At 38.4% G+C, this 17,846-nt stretch overlaps 1 pseudogene; it reads left to right on the top strand.

Moving 5' to 3' along the window:
- Window positions 1-3,557: 3,557 nt before the first annotated feature.
- On the top strand, window positions 3,558-4,029 carry LOC112423806 (large ribosomal subunit protein uL23-like; annotated as a pseudogene).
- The last annotated feature ends 13,817 nt before the right edge of the window (window positions 4,030-17,846 follow it).

Raw genomic sequence — 17,846 nt, 5'->3', positions numbered from 1 at the left:
AAAATGAAAATCAGGTTATAGCTCTTTCCTTTATAAAGAACTTTATTGGTTTTCAAGAGAAAGCTCAGATACAAGTCTTGCCATATTTTGATTCCTGACTATATTTCTGCTTATCCTCCACAACCTTCTCACATAGATCCTTTCCTCTGACCATACTAGTTTACAAAACACATAATGTTTTCTTTCTCTGTGCTTTTCATACATACGGTATACACAATGGAAGTTGCTCTTTCTTTACTTCTCTCACTAGCTAATTCCTTTTCACAGTTTGAAACGGCACCAATATAATGTCCCTAACTTATTGGTGTGTGACATTAATCAAGTTACTTGAAATTTCTGAGCCTTTATTTTCTTATAAGTGAATGGAGATTATAGTAGTATCTATATTCTGAGCTGGAAGGGAGGATTAAATTAGATATTGGATTAAAAGAGTTTATCAGAGTGTCCAGTATGATATCGTTGTTTGTGTGTTTTCATAGCACCACATGAAGAGATTTCTTTTTAGAACACTATGACCTTGTTTAAAGAGAAATGATGTTAGAATGCTAACATCCTAGGATACCACTTGAAACCTCAGAGTCATACGTGTCACTTCAAATGCAAACAACATTCTTCTCAACCAGCCATTCTGAGCCATTTGACAGAACACAAATCCTCTGGTCAACTAAGTACTCTCAAGTATTATTATTTCCATATTTTCTCCTCTATGAACCTCCTTCCTAATTATTTTCAACACTCCTTTTGAAAACAATGTTTCATTAAAATAAATTTCACATTCCCATATTCTGAAAACACTCCCTCTACAATCTCGTCTTACACTAAAATCTTCCTCTTGCCCCAAAGCCTTTTGAAATGATGGGTGTTCATTTTCCCACAATGTGTTTATCAAAACATCACAAAGACAATATTTGCATTCTCTTCTTTCCCCTTTTCTGCGGCTACTTCTAGACCATTGCTTTTCTACATTTATGAAAAGTGAACAAACAGCAAAAAATCTCTTTAAAGTTTTGGACATTCCCTCACAATGTGCTGCATCTTTTTGGATAGTGTCTGATCTCATTTTTTATGCCTTACCTTTTGTTATCTTATTTAAAACACTGGTAGCCTTTGTTTCTTTTTGGTGTGTTCCTGCTATTTGCTGTCATCTGCTGGTTTTTCTTCATGGTGAAGTGCTTACTTGAGTATGTTTGTGATCTGGATTGTGACTTTATCTTCAGAGAATCTCGAGAATGTGTCTTCCTCCAGAGTTGTGTTATTTTTACAGAACTGTACAATTATCATAAAATTATTATAGAAAGTGGACATTATTACTCTTACAATATTGTTTCACAGTTTTTGGCTTCTAGAGCCTACAGAGAGAGTAAATTCAAATCTCAAAATCACAAGGCAGAAGGCAGAAGGCATGGATACAAATAACCAAGGAGACTCATTTCCCATCCTCACCCCAGGACAAAACAAACTGCCCGTCAGGATAGGCATTTTTCAACCATGGTTTTCTGACACAGCAGAGAGGATGACAAACCCCCATGTCATCCTCTCTGCTGTGTCAGAAAACCATGGTTGAAAAATGTCTATCCTGACGGGCAGTTTGTTTCTGATACACCATTTGATTGAGGCTGTATCCCTGGCTTTAAGCAGAAGACTCAGAACTTCTATCTCAACATAACTTAAGGCTGAATATCCTCTTTCCAAAGGCATGTAAAAGCCAAGTCCTTGGCTACTGAGATTGAAAAATACCTGCAGGCAACTGCAAAATAAACTCTTACTGTTCTGGTTTTCATTTTCCTCTTGGTTTCTAACTTCCAGAGATTTCCTTATGTCTACATAGATGTGTGCTTATATGTACGTATGCATTTATGTATGAATATATTCTTGCAAGGTCAGTTAGGCATTTAAATGGATATTTGTTATATTGTATCCAGCAATTCCAGGTGATACAGAAGGGTTTTCAGGTTTTCTAATCGACCACATTGACAGAAATGGAAGTCTTCTGGTCTATTTCTCCTATTTTTTTTTCGTTATGGTTTCTTCTTACTTCTAGTTTTGGCTTATTCAGAGCTTTTCATGGCCCCTGCTAACAACTACATTCTCTTTACCACATGAATACCATGCGTCAGAGATTTCACTATTGATATGCCCAAGAGAAAGGAGGGTTTGTCCTAGCTAATGACAATTATTTCCTGCTTAAAAAGAGCTTTGCCGCAATAAACATACGTGTGCATGTGTCTTTATAGCAGCATGATTTATAATCCTTTGGGTATATACCCAGTAATGGGATGGCTGGGTCATATGGTACATCTAGTTCTAGATCCTTGAGGAATCGCCATACTGTTTTCCATAATGGTTGAACTAGTTTACAGTCCCACCAACAGTGTAAAAGTGTTCCTATTTCTCCACATCCTCTCCAGCACCTGTTGTTTCCTGACTTTTTAATGATCGCCATTCTAACTGGTGTGAGATGGTATCTCATTGCGGTTTTGATTTGCATTTCTTTGATGGCCAGTGATGATGAGCATTTTTTCATGTGTCTGTTGGCTGTATGCGTGTCTTCTTTTGAGAAATGTCTGTTCATATTCTTTGCCCACTTTTTGATGGGGTTGTTTGTTTTTTTCTTGTGAATTTGTTTGAGTTCTTTGTAGGTTCTGGATATTAGCCCTTTGTCAGATGAGTAGATTGCAAAAATTTTCTCCCATTCTGTAGTTGCCTGTTCACTCTGATGGTAGTTTCTTTTGCTGTGCAGAAGCTCTTTAGTTTAATTAGATCCCATTTGTCAATTTTGGCTTTTGTTGCCATTGCTTTTGGTGTTTGCGGCACTATTCACAATAGCAAAGACTTGGAATCAACCCAGATGTCCATCAGTGACAGACTGGATTAAGAAAATGTGGCACATATACACCATAGAATACTATGCAGCCATAAAAAAGGATAAGTTTGTGTCCTTTGTAGGGACATGGATGCAGCTGGAAACTATCACTCTCAGCAAACTATCGCAAGAACAGAAAACCAAACACCGCATGTTCTCACTCATAGCTGGGAACTGAACAATGAGATCACTTGGACTCGGGAAGGGGAATATCACACACCAGGGTCTATCATGGGGAGGGGGGAGGGGGGAGGGATTGCACTGGGAGTTATAGCTGATGTAAATGACGAGTTGATGGGTGCTGACGAGTTGATGGGTGCAGCACACCAACATGGCACAGGTATACATATGTAACAAACATGCATGTTATGCACATGTACCCTAGAACTTAAAGTGTAATAATAATAGTAGTAATAATAATAATAATAATAATAAAAGATTTAGGTTTTTAGATAGCATCAAGTAATTTCAGGACATTAAAAAAAGAGCTTTGCATAGCAGGCCATCATTACAGGCCACTGGTCAGACTGTAGATTGGCTGCCCCAGTATTAGTGACTCACAAGTGGGTTCAGTTAGCTATGATTACAACAGTGTGGCCATTCGTCTACAAAATGAATGTTATCTCAACAGACTCTTCGGTGAGGCAATTCTCTTATATAGTGACTATCATTATGAAAGTAACCATGAGACAAGATGGTGCCAAAAGCGAAGAAGGAAGCTCCTGCCCCTCCAAAGCAGAAGCCAAAGAGAAGGTTTTAAAGGCCAAGAAGGCAGTGTTGAAAGGTATCTACAGCTACACACACACAGAAAAAGATCTGCACATCACCCACCTTCTGGCGGCCCAAGACACCGCGACTCCGGAGGCAGTCCAAATATCCTCGGAAGAGCACTCCCAGGAGAAACAAGCTTGACCACTATGCTATCATCAAGTTTCTGCTGACCACTGAATCTGCCGTGGAGAAGATAGACGACAACAACACACTTGTGTTCACTGTGGATGCTAAAGCCAACAAGCACCAGATTAAACAGGCTGTGAAGAAGCTCTATGACATTGAGGGGCCGAGGTCAACACCTGATTCGGCCTGATGAAAAGAAGAAGGCATATGTTCAACTGGCTCCTGATTACAATGCTTTGGATGTTGCCAACAAAATTGGAATAATCTAAACTGAGTCCAGCTGATTAATCCTAAATATACGTATATCTTTTCACCACATACATGCCTCTCTGTCAATTTCTGGTTGGGCTGAGAAGCCATATACAGGCACTGACGTTGTAACAGGGTTTGGGCAAGACTCCTGTTCTACTTATCCTTTTGAAACACTCACCTTGTCACTCCACCATGCCTGATTACTCCAGAGATCTTTGTGACTAGAGTTAGTGTCCTAGAAAAACCAGAACTCAGAACTTGCTTTGTGAGGGTAACAAGAAGCTTTACAAGAACCCCTTCTTTTATCCTTGGAAGAGGCTGTGTGAAACCATTGCCCAGAATTTGAAGGGCATTAGCATCCATTTCAGGGGAGTGTGGGTTGGCTGGCTTTTGGGTAGCATTTGTCCTCACACACCCATCTACTATGTCCAACCGGTCTGTCTGCTTCCTTCACTCCTTGCCCAATAAAGGACAAGGACTTCAAAAATAAATAAATAAATAAAAGTAGTCTACATAGTGAGTGAATGACCTACCTAGTGTCTTACCACCTGGAAAACCCAGGAACATTAGTTACACACCAAAGAAGTGTCAGTATGATAAAGCTACGTATTCCCTTTCAACCTATTCCAACCTCATTCTTGAAGTTCTTCTTTCAGTCTTTCCCACATACACCCTAGTCTCCTTCCTCCCATTTTCATTTCTGCTTAGCCAAAGCCTCCCCCAGGTAGAATTTTTCCCACTCCAGTAGGTTCCTACAAATGGTATAATTATGTTGTCTTAAATTCCCAGATCCTAAAGTTTGAAACCATCTCTGTAGATGGTCTCTATATCTCAGAGACCATCTCTACATAAAAATTGGAAACAGGTTGCCATTAGGTGCTAAGGCCAGATATCAGAATTTTTCAACCATGGTTTTCTGACATATTGGTTTCAACAATTGTGAGATAATTTTAAATATTTTGTTATTAACAATAAATGCATAATACTTATGAGGAATTTGCTTTTTATTTCATAATGTCACTTGCATCATGATCATTTGCATTCTGAGTGAAAATTTTAAAATAAAATTATAAGTAATATATCAGTAAAATCTCTGTATTTGAAAACTAGACATAAAATTCATTAGAAGGAAATCAGGGAGTAAAGAAGGGTTCAAAATGTATCAAAGGATGAAGAACAAGGCTTCAGAATACACACAGAAAGCAAGTCAGCTCCCAAAGCTCAGAGGCAGGAGCTCCCGCAGTTGTCTCCCAGATGGCAAAGGCTGCTGAGGACTCCACTAGCAGGAGGGTGGAAAGCTAACCATTAAGATACTGCCTACTCTTCTACTCAAGATTCACATTCAAAAGCAGGGCAACTGATTGGTCTAATTTGTCCTTGACTAGAAAACATCAGACCTCTGATTACAGCAGTAATGATGCTGTTTTAAAAAGAAAAATGAATGTTGAGCAGTGAAATAAAATAAAGTATGACTACATCCATAGCAGTTTCAGTAAGCAATGCTTGTCTGCCCTGTGTTTTTTTTTTTCTTACTGAGAAGAGCAGATGGAGAGTTACAAAACAGTAGGAACCAAGTGTTTTATACAAATTCTAAGCATCCTTTACACAAGCCCTAAGCGTCACATTTTTTAGAAAAAGTCAGTGCTTTAAAAAAATTATGTGTGATGAAGATAGCTCCTGATTCAAATCCAGAAGCAAAACTAACAAGTATAATGTATATGCTTTGTAAATATTCTTAAATCAGCAAATGCAAGCCTATCACTTGTTATAAAACAGAAAGGAAAATAATTTCTCTACTCCCACCTCAACAGCCCCCTTTGTTTACCCCTGATTTCTGTGGAGGTTTTCAGGCCCTCATCTCAGTGTCTTCATGCTCTGTGCTCATTGTGTGTGAGTCATGATGAGGCTGTCAGAAGCAGGGTTGCCAGAGTGGGGCTGGCATCAGCGATCATTCCTGAAGTGCCAATGGGCATGATGTGCAGACAATTCCAGGCTCTTCCTTGCCTTCACAACTTTTGGTAACAGGTGCAGCAAATGAACTCCTGCCACTGTCTTCCTTAAATGCACACAAATAAAGCATTACCATGTCTTGGATGTGAAGTGCTGCCTACTTCCATGAATCATATTTTGTGTTCATGACTCTGCAACTGGGAATTAGTCATTTAGACTTAATTAGTTTCTTCAAAATAGCAAATGCCTGTGCCAATAATTTAATATCCAGATGTAATTTATATAGCCATATAACATCTACAAAAATGCCAATTTACACACTTAACCGATAACAACATATATATATTTTTTGCACTCTGCCGACAAAACCCCAAATGAACTCCGAGTCATGTGTTGAAACTGGCTGCTCTCCTCCATTTGTAAGGGCAGTCAGAATTAAGGGCTGACTTTCAGCGATGCTGAATCCAACCAAGTGCTTGACAAGGCCCCATTCAAGGAAAATGCAAATAGAACAAATCATGCTTCAGGCAACTTGTAAAGTTGTATTTAAATTTAATAATTTTATCAGATTTTGACTAAATGACAAAATTACATGACAGACTTGTATTTTTTTAGGTACCTAAATCACAACTACTAGAGAAACAAGCATGACACTAGAAATATAAATAACTCTTTGAATCTGACGCTCGGTTTTTCTATCACAAACACAAGCTCAAGTGTATAGAAATGGGTCTCATCCTTAGCTTTATTTTCTATGCATTTAATATTTGCAGAGACAGAAAAAGAGAAAATTTAATGTGTGGACTGTCCCTGAGATATTTCTTAAATTATTTGCAATCATCACAAGAGTATAATAATCTATTTTGCTGAGGATGAGCAAAGCATATTTAAATTTCCAACTCAACCAACAACAATTTTTGAGTTTCTGCTGTGATTTAAATATATGTAACATCTCCGAAAGTGACTGGAGAATATTTTCTAGACACAAGTAGTTGTTGCTAATTTAATAAATATTCATTTTACATCTACTAATATGGATGTAATCACAAAACAAAATAAACCTCATTACAATTTTTCAAAGTAGGAAATGTATGATTACTAGTTTTGGCCATAGAGTCTCTAATAATTGCTATTTAGTGAATACATGAAGCAAATATCAATATATGATGATATATGGAGAAATTATTTAATTTGGTGCCTGCTGAGAAGGGCTAGTGACCTAGGTCATAACTTAGCAGGAAAATGAATTGGGTTAATCAGGATCACCCTTGGGAACTTGAATTAAGTAATATAGATCAAGTGAGGCAGTTAATGGTGAATATAAAGTTGAAAGGGTATGATAGAAGTGAACAGAGAAAACATGAAAGGCCAAATTCAAGGAAGGGTCAAGTTCAAGTAGAATCGGAAAAGGATAAAATAGTTGGTAAAGAAAACAGATTAAGTGCCCAGTCCCAAGAGTTATTTTGGGTTTCTGATGGATTTACTGCTCCAATTTCAATGCATGTACTGCCTTGAAGTCCCTTTTGTTCTATTACATTGCTTGGTACATGGCTTGAGTCTTTTTTCCTTAAAAAACAAACAAACAAACGAAGAGCCCAACTAAGGTATAGTCTATGTCTGTTAATCCTGAGAATGGTTGCATAATGCAGCAGCTGACTCTCCAAGAATGCTGGGTCTGCAGTCTCTCTGACAATTAAGTGTTCTTTGCATGATCAGCCATCTCCTGCTCTGGTGACAGAAGGTGAAAAGTTAAAGCTCTATTGGCACTAATAATCTCTTCCTTTTCAATTCCTGATGCAAATATCAGACATCTCACTTGAGTAAAAATGGACACTACAGCACTTCTAGTGCAATGACTTTACATTTCTCTCTCTGGCAACAGGGCTAGAAAGTATGTTCTGTTAATTACTCTAGGCACTAATATATTTTTTAGTACTGTGCTATATGCCTAAAATGTAAAGATTAACTAGCCATGGTTCTTACCTTCAAGGGGTCTGAGTTCACACTCTAATGGGAAAATTCACATGCAGCTAATTGCAGAAGGAAATAATAAATGCTCAAGTCTTTGCTTTTTTTTTAAATATGTTGTTCATCTTCTCCTAATTAATTTATGAGTTATTTATTTATTCTGAATATAATTGGAGTCCTTTGTTCCATGTAATCACTGTGAATACCTTCTTCTAACCTATGACTTGTCTTGTACAGGAACAATGTTCTAACAGAGGAATATTTCTGCTTGGAAGTATCAGAAAAGAATTCACTAATTGAACTGAACACCAAAATACATGTAGGATTTCATCAGGCAAAAAGTGGTAAGGGACTTTTAGGATGAGACAATTCATAAGAACGAGTGATGATATGGAGTTGAAAAAGTGTGAAGCTTGAGAAGTGCAGACCTGGAACCCAAGACACATGTGTCAAGTGAAGCACAATGGAACCTTCGAGGCGGAGGTTACAGTGAGCTGAGATCACACAACTGCACTCCAGCCTGGGCAATACAGCAAGATTCTGTCTCAATTGGGAGGCCAAGACGGTCGGATCACGAGGTCAGGAGATCGAGACTATCCTGGCTAACACGGTGAAACCCCGTCTTTACTAAAAAAAATACAAAAAACTAGCCAGGCGAGGTAGTGGGCGCCTGTAGTCCCAGCTACTCGGGAGGCTGAGGCAGGAGAATGGCATAAACCCGGGAGGCGGAGCTTGCAGTGAGCTGAGATCCGGCCACTGCACTCCAGCCTGGGCGACAGAGCGAGACTCCGTCTCAAAAAAAAAAAAAAAAAAGATTCTGTCTGAAAAAAAAAAAAAGGGTGGTGCAGGAGGTGGAGAAAATTAAACCGAAATAATAAAGGGCATCCATTATGTGTCATACAAAGAAAAAGAGGGACCCAGTGGAGATTTTTCTAAACATTCTTACGTAGAACCCTCTGATCTTAAGTATAATGAATTTTGATATATAACCACCATTCCAGTCAAGACATAGAATATTTGAAATACCCTATAAGGTACTTTCATGGCCCTTCTAAGTGAGGCCCTCCTTACCCTCAGAGATAACTATCAATTAGTTCTGCCTATCTCAAACTTTATATAAATGACTTTCAACAGTCTGCATTCTTTCCTATCTGGCTTTTTTTCCATCAGCCTAGTATCTTTGCAATCCATCAATGTAGTTTGAGTCAGTGGTTCATTCATTTTTACTGCTGTGTATACCTTACTTGTATGAATATATCACAGTGTATTTACCATTTGTCTTAGTCAGCTTGGACTCCCTTAAGAACATACCATATAGAACATTATTTTCTCACAGTTCTGGGGCCTGGAAAGTCCAAGAATAAGGTGCCATCAGGACTGGTGTCTGCTGAGAGCTCTTTCCTTGGGTTACAGGTGGCCAACTTCTCACTGTGTCCTTACTTGGCCTTTCCTTAGTGCCTGTCTCTTTCTCTTCCTATCATGAATGCTGTATCCTCATGACCTCTTCAAAAACTAATTATCTCCCAAAGGCTAAGTCTTCATATACCATCATATGTGGGTTAGGGCTTCAACATGAATTTTGAGAGGACACAATTCAGTCCGTAGCATCATTTTCCTCTTTCTGAAAATGTTGATTATTTCCAGTTTGGGGCTATTGTAAATAAAACTGCCATAAATATTTTTGTACAAATCATTATGTAGACATACACACTCATATCTTATATGCACATATCTAAGAGTGGGATTCCTAGGTCATTATCTTTAGCTTTAGAAGATAATGCAAAACCAGTTTTCTCAAGTGGTTGTAATAAACTTATTTCTCACAGCAATTTTATAATTGTATAAGAATTTTAGTTGATCTGTGTCTGTCTTAGCATTTATTATTGGCAGTAGTCCTTTTAGTTTAAGTCAGACTGGTACAGTATAGTGATATTTCTTGTGTGTTAAATTTGTATTTCCCTGATGAGCAATGATATTAAATACTTTTGCAAATGCTGATTGGCCATTTGGATATCCTATTTTCTGAAGGATCTGTTCAAGTCTTTGCTTATTTTTTAAATATGTTGTTCATCTTTTCCTTATTATGAGTTATTTGTTTATTCTGAATATAATTGGAGTCCTTTGTTGCACGTAAACATTGTGAATACTTTCGTCTAATCTGTGACTTGTCTTTTCACTCTTCCACGGGTGTCTTATTATCATAAGTTCTTAATTTAAATGAAGTCAGATTTATCAAAATTTTTTTGTTTTATGGTTGGTGCTTTTCATGTCTTACTTAAGAAATTTTTGCCTATGCCAAGGTCATGAACATATTTTCCTATAAAATTTACTTCATAAATTTTGTCTTATCATTCATGTATTTAGGTCTATAATCCATCTCAAATTAATTTTTGTGTATGGTATGAGATATGGATCAGAGATGGGGCTAAAGATTCATTTATTCTGTGTGGATATCCAATTGTTATAGCATCATTTACTATAAAGGCCATCATTTCCATATTGCAATGATGCACACCTTTCTTGAACGTAAGTGGTCATATATGTGTGGGTTTACTTCTTGATTTTTATATTCTGTTCCATTGAGTCTTTTATTAGTTTGGTTTTTTTTTTTTTTCATTGCACCTATATATACTATCTTGATAGTAAATCTTGAAATACGGTGATATAAATCCACCAAATGTGTTTTTCTCCTTCAAAATTGTCCTGTACTTTCTAAGACTTTTGCAATTACGTATAATTCTAAAATCAAATTGACAATTTTCACATGCAGAGCACACACACACACATTGGGATTTCATTTGGAAGTGTATCGATTCGATAGATCAGTTTGGGGAGAATTTAAATCTTAATAATATTGAGGCTTCCAATTCTTGAGAATGGTATATCTTGCCATTTATTTAGGCCTCCTTTCTCTCAGCAATGTTTTATAATTCTCAGTGTAGAGATCATATACATCTTTCATTAAATCTATTCTTAACTATTTAATTTTTGATGCTACTATGGAATTAATTAATTTTACAATTTTTTCCATTGTTTCTTGCTAATAATCAAAATAGCTGATTTTTGTAAGTTTATCTTGCATCTAACAATTGTATTAAATTTACTTATTTCTATTACCTTGTTTGAAGATGCTTTTGGATTTGAATTGTACAATCATATGATTTACCTTTTTCTTATTTTTCAACCATCTTAACATTTTATTTATATTTTTTGTCTAACTGCAGTATTTATCATGGAAGGATTTTGAAGAGAAAAATGACCTGGTTGCATTAGTATTTTAAAAGATATTCTAGTAAAGGTGTGGAATCTATATAGAAGTGAGAAGTTAAGTCTGGAGAAACCTAATTAAGGAAACATATGTGGGAATCCAGAGACAGATGTATATTCAAGAAACTTTTCAGAAATATAATTGATGAGGGATGGCAATCAATTATAGAAACTGAGATCTCCAGCCAGGGTCCTTAGCCATTACATGGTGTAAGGGACATTTTTAAAAAAATGAATGAACTAAATGTAGGTTAGGAACAGATAATACAGATGAACACATTTTGAAAATCTTTGATATCCAACTTAGATCCTATTTCCATATCTTACAAAACTAAACCAATAATTTTAACACCTACAGAGATTAGGTATCTGCTTCACCTAGGGGAGAGAGGGCAGATAGCCCTGAGTAACCATGGTTTGAATTCTCCAACATGGCTAAGGAGTCTAAGTGTGGAATCCAGCGCAAGCTGGTTTATAAGTTAACCAGTGGCCTGCAGCTGTATAGTGGCCTGGTTAAAAAAAAAAAAAAAAAGTGTGCCCCAAAATAGAAATAAGTTTGGGACAGACTGTTTTACTAATTAGAACCATAAAATACGAAGAGATTCAGGTTGTAGGAAGAAGAAGCAAAGCTCAGTGGAAGCCTATAGATACTTAATAGAATGAGTTGAAGCCATGAAGAAAACATAGTCATGGATTAGCCAAAAATTTTAAGGTAAAAGAAAGCTAAGAGGAAAAGAAAAGATCTAGAGACAAAGGAAGACAAGCAACAAGAAGTATTTAAAAGGAAAGTCAACAAATATGAGGGGAATTCAAAAACTTTGTGGGAAAATGGAATTGAAAGGTAAAAATAAAAACTATAAACTTTATTTCTCAACATAAACTTTATCAAGTTCAAGACACTTTGCAATCAATGATACCAGCCATTTAGTCCATTCCTAGAGGACTGAGGGTCTTGGGAATTTGGCCAGTCAATGCAGTCTTTTTTACATTATTAACTGAAAAAAAAAAAAATGAGTGCCTTTTACAGCTTTTTAAAGATTAGGAAACAAAAAGAAGTCAAAAGGGATCAAATCAGCACCATGAGGTGGATGCCTAATAATTTTTCATAGAAACCCTCACAAAATTGTCCATTTTTGAGGAGAAGAATAAGCAGGAGCATTGTCGTGGTGGAGAAGGACTCTGGTGAGGATTTCCTGAATGTTTTTCAAATAAAGCTTTGGCTAACTTTCTCATAATAAGCAGATATCATCATTCTTTGGCCCTCCAGAAAGCCAATGGCAAAATGCTCGGAGCATCCCAAAGAACTCTTGCCATGACCTTTGCTCTTGACTGGCTCACTTTTGCTATGACTGGACCACGTCTACCTCTTGGTAGCCATTGCTCTGATTGTGCTTTGTCTTCAGAATTGTACTAGTAAAGCCATGTTTCATTTCCTCTTACAATTCTTTGAAGAAATACTCAAGGATCTTGATGCTACTTGTTTAAAAATTCCGTTGAAATTATAACCAGTTGAGATGTCTACCGCATTGGCTATTGTTTCTGCTGTTAATCATCAGTCCTCTTTAGAGCATGAACAAGATAAATTTTTTTCCTTGCAAATTGATGTGGATGGTCTGCCACTGCAGGCTTTGTCTTTAACATTGTCTCACACCTTCTTAAAATGAATTATCGATTTGTAAACTTCTGATTTCTTTGGGGCATTGTCCACATAAAGTTTTCATAAAGTGCCAGTGATTTTACCATTTGTTCACCCAAGTTTCAACATAAATTTGACGTTTGTGCTTGCTTCAATTTTAGCAGAATTCACGTTGCTCTATTAGGGGTTCTTTTCAAACTAACATCTTATCCTTCTCAGTGACTCAAACCAGATTATGTTTATACACTTTATAACAAGTTAGTACAAGTTTATTTGGGTGTAAGAATTTTTTAAAACTATCCATAGTATTTTCAGAATACATATTTTCCATGAAATTTATGAAGACACCTCATATTTGAGTACTTACCATGTTCCAGGCATGTTTCAGGATTCTGCAGATAAAGCAGTAAACAAAACAGGAAAAAAGAAAAGAAAAAAACCCTCCCTCATGGAAAGACTTTATGTTAGTGTGAAAAGAACAATACAATAAATTAGAAAATATACAGCATATCAGAAGGGATAAGTTCCATGGAGAAAAGTAAAACAGGAAAGAGAAATTATGTGTGTTTCATGGAGAGGACTATTTTAAAATAGGGTAAAGGAAAGTGTAACTAAAATGACAATATCTGCAAAGACCTGAAAGAAACAACAGAACCAACACTGCAAGTATCTGAGGGAACAGTGTGCCATGCAAGGAGAACAGGCCCAGGGCAGCCATGTAAGAGTGTACCTTGAGAAAGGGGCACCTTTTCCTAATTCTCACAAAGACAACCTTTAGGCTAATGGAAGTCCTGGAAACAGTCACTACAAAAGCTCTGAGTTAGGAGTACATTTGATATGTTCAGGGAACACTAGAGAAGTCAAGTAAGGCTGGGATGGATTAAGCCAAGAAGAGTATAGGAGGAAGAGAAATTAGATGTATTGGAGGCCATGAAAATACACCCCTCAGATCTCTGTCTTCCAGGAGGTAATTGACTGATGGCCCCAGTTCTACACTCCAAAATCCATCACTGTGTTTTTGCCAAGGCCACTATTCCCACAGGGTGCTCCCCAGCCAATAACTGGGTGCAGCAGAGATACTAAGGCAGGCCAATTCTTGAGCAATGTTGGACTTCGCTTATGGGTGACTTCAGTTATAGGACTCCCTGATGGTTGTGCACTGCAATCTAAGAGGCTCCCACCCAACCCTGCTTCCTCTCTTCTTTACTTCACCTGAGTACTGACTTGCATTGCAGTCTTGATGGCTCTCCCACCTTCATCTGGCTCCCTTCCTGTTTTCCCTCACAGGTGTGTGTGAAGGTGTACTCTAAACAGATTGATCACTCCCAGATTCACAGTGTCATTGGTTGGCTGATGTATCACCAATTCCCTTGATCTGCCCCATCAATTAATTAACTAACCTATGACACTAGCATCTGCCAGAGTCAAGTCCAAGTTCGCTCCCCTGTTATGTACAATGTACATGTAAGTACTTGTTACTCACTTTGGGGATCCATTCCATTTAGCCAAGCCAGTGTCCAAGCTCCCTTTCCCCACTATCCTTTTCTAGTCCCCATTTACCTTGCATCCCATCCCAGCAAGATGCTATGGATGGGCTTCTGGGATGTGACACAAATTCACCCCAGTTATAATGCAACACTATAAACTTTCTTGTTCTTGTGGTCATAAGTTTAGTAGAAAATCCTCTTATAGTAGTTAGATTTTCTATTTAAAATAGTAATCCCAGCTACTCAGGAGGCTGAGGCAGGAGAAATGCTTGAACCAGGAGGCAGAGGTTGCAGTGAGCTGAGATCATGTCACGGCACTCCCACCTGGGCAACTGAGTGAGACTCTGTCGCAAAAAAATAAAAATAAATATAAATATAAAATAGTATTCCCATTTTAGTGGAAGGAGAAACTCACTTCCACTAGAAAAATTCACAAGAGGTTTATTAGGAGTCCCTCATGGCCTGTGAGTTTTCCTTGGGAAGTTGGTCAGCTCTTCTTTCATCAGGACAGCCAAAAAATTGGCAGAATTATAATGATATTTTAGGTCTATGTGAGTTAGACATAAAAAAGCCATTTAATTTCATCTCTTGTAACTTTGGTCTTTCTCCAGGTGCTCCAGTCACAGGGCATCAACTGTGCCTCTCCAATCAGGCTGCTCCTCTCACCTGGACAGTGAAATGGACAGAAAGTAGTACCTCTTAGGAATCTAATGTCATGGCTTTGTTCCTTTCCATTATTCTTCTACTCTAGTTCCTTTTCACAAATGGAAAGAAATGAGAGGCTGCTATGTTCATAAAACCTCAGAAGTTTCAGGCAAGGATGATTTTGAATAAAATATGTCAACATATTTTGATATTTTTAAAAAGTTAAATTCTCCTCTTTTTTTCTTAATATACTTGACATCTTCAAAGAAATGATAGTAGAGACATAGCTTGAAAACAAAAGTCCTGGGGGCGCCATTTCAAGATGGCCGAATAGGAACAGCTCCACTCGGTAGCTCCCAGCATGATTGATGCAGAAGATGGGTGATTTCTGCATTTCCAACTGAGGTACCTGGTTCATCTCATTGGGACTGGTTGGACGGTGGGTGCAGCCCACGGAGGGTGAGCAGAAGCAGGGCGGGACATCGCCTCACCTGGGAAGTGCAAGGGGTTGGGGGATTTTCCTTTCCTAGCCAAGGGAAGCCACGACAGGCTGTAACTGGAAAAACAGGGCACTCCCACCCAAATAGTGTGCTTTTCTAATGGTCTTAGCAAACAACACACCAGGAGATTATATCCTGCACCTGGCTCGGCAGGTCCCATGCCCACAGAGCCTTGCTCACTGTTAGCGCAGCAGTCTGAGATCAATCTGTGAGGCAGCAGCCTGGCAGGGGGAGGGGTGTCCACCATTGCTGAGGCTTGAGTAGGTAAACAAAACAGCCAGGGAAGCTCAAATTGGGCAGAGCCCACCACAGTGCACCAAGGACTGCTGCCTCTGTAGACTCCACCTCTGGGGGGCAGGGCATAACTGAACAAAAGGCGGCAGAAACTTCTGCAGATTTAAACATCCCTGTCTGACAGCTCTGAAGAGAGCAGTGGTTCTCCCAGCATGGTGTTTGAGCTCTGGGAACGGACAGACTGCCTCCTCAAGTGGGACCCTGACCCCTGTGTAGCCTAACTGGGAGACACCTCCCAGTAGGGACCAACTGACACCTCATACAGCCGGTGTCCTTCTGGGATGAAGCTTCTAGAGGAAGGATCAGGCAGCAATATTTTCTGTTCTACAATAGTTGCTGTTCTGCAGACTCTGCTGGTGATACCCAGGCAAACAGGGTCTGGAGTGGACCTCCAGCAAACTCCAACAGACCTGCAGCAGAGGGACCTGACTGTTACAAGGAAAACTAACAAACAGAAAGGAATAGCATCAACATCAACAAAAAGGACATCCACACCAAAACCCCATCTATAGGTCACCAACATCAAAAACCAAAGGTAGATAAAACCACAAAGATAGGGAGAAACCAGAGCAGAAAAACTGAAAATTATAAAACCAGAGCACCTCTTCTCCTCCAAAGGATCACAGCTCCTTGTCAACAATGGAACAAAGCTGGATGGAGAATGACTTTGAAGAGTTGACAGAAGTAGGCTTCAGAAGGTTGGTAATAACAAACTTCTCTGAGCTAAAGGGGGGTGTTCAAACCCATCACAAGGAAGCTAAAAACCTTGAAAAAAGATTAAAAGAATGGTGAACTAGAATAAATAGTGTGGAGAAGAACTTAAATGACCTGATGGAACTGAAAACCATGGCATGACAACTACGTGATTCTTGCATAAGCTTCAATAGCTGATTAGATCAAGTGAAAGACAGGGTATCAGTGATTGAAGATCAAATTAATGAAATAAAGCAAGAAGACAAGTTTAGAGAAAAAAGAGTAAAAAGAAATGAACAAAGCCTCCAAGAAATATGGGATTATGTGAAAAGATCAAATCTAAGTTTGATTGGTGTATCTGAAAGTGATGGGGAGAATGAAACCAAGTTGGAAAATGCTCTTCAGGATATTATCCAGGAGCACTTCCCCAACCTAGCAAGGCTGGTCAACATTCAAATTCAGGAAATACACAGAACACCACAAAGATACTCCTCAAAAAGAGCAACCCCAAGACACATAATTGTCAGATTCACCAAGGTTGAAATGAAGGAAAAAATATTAAGGGCAGCTAGAGAGAAAGGTCAGGTTACCTACAAAGGGAAGCCCATCACATTAACCGCGGATCTCTCGGCAGAAACTCTACACGCCAGAAGAGAGTGGGGGACAATATTCAACATTCTAAAAGAAAAGAATTTCCAGTCCAGAATTTCATATGCAGCCAAACTAAGCTTCATAAATGAAGGAGAAATAAAATCCTTTACAGACAAGCAAATGCTGAGAGATTTTGTCACCACCAGGAGTGCCTTACAAGAGCTCCTGAAGGAAGCACTAACCATGGAAAGGAACAATCGGTACCAGCCACTGCAAAAACATGCCAAATTGTAAAGAACATCGATGCTAGGAAGAAACTGCATCAACTAACGGGCAAAATAACCAGCTAACATCATAATGACAGGATCAAATTCACACGTAACAATATTAACCTTAAATGTAAATGGGCAAAATGCCCCAATTAAAAGACACAGATTGGCAAATTGGATAGAGTCAAGACCCATCAGTGTGCTATATTTAGGAGACCCACCTCACATGCAGAGATACACATAGGCTCAAAATAAGGGGATGGAGGAACATCTACCAAGCAAATGGAAAGCAAAAAAAAAGCAGGGGTTCCAATCCTAGTCTCTGATAAAATAGACTGTAAACCAACATTGATCAAAGGAGACAAAGAAGACCATTACATAACGGTAAAGGGATCAATTCAACAAAAAGAGCTAATTATCTTAAATATATATGCACCCAATACAAGAGCACCCAGATTCGTAAAGCAAGTCCTTAGAGACCAACAAAGAGACTTAGACTCCCACACAATAACAATGGGAGACTTTAACACCCCA

Source organism: Macaca nemestrina, chromosome 5, assembly GCF_043159975.1.
Source record: "Macaca nemestrina isolate mMacNem1 chromosome 5, mMacNem.hap1, whole genome shotgun sequence".
Classification (NCBI taxonomy): Eukaryota; Metazoa; Chordata; class Mammalia; order Primates; family Cercopithecidae; genus Macaca; species Macaca nemestrina.
This window is presented reverse-complemented; position numbering and strand designations above follow the sequence as displayed.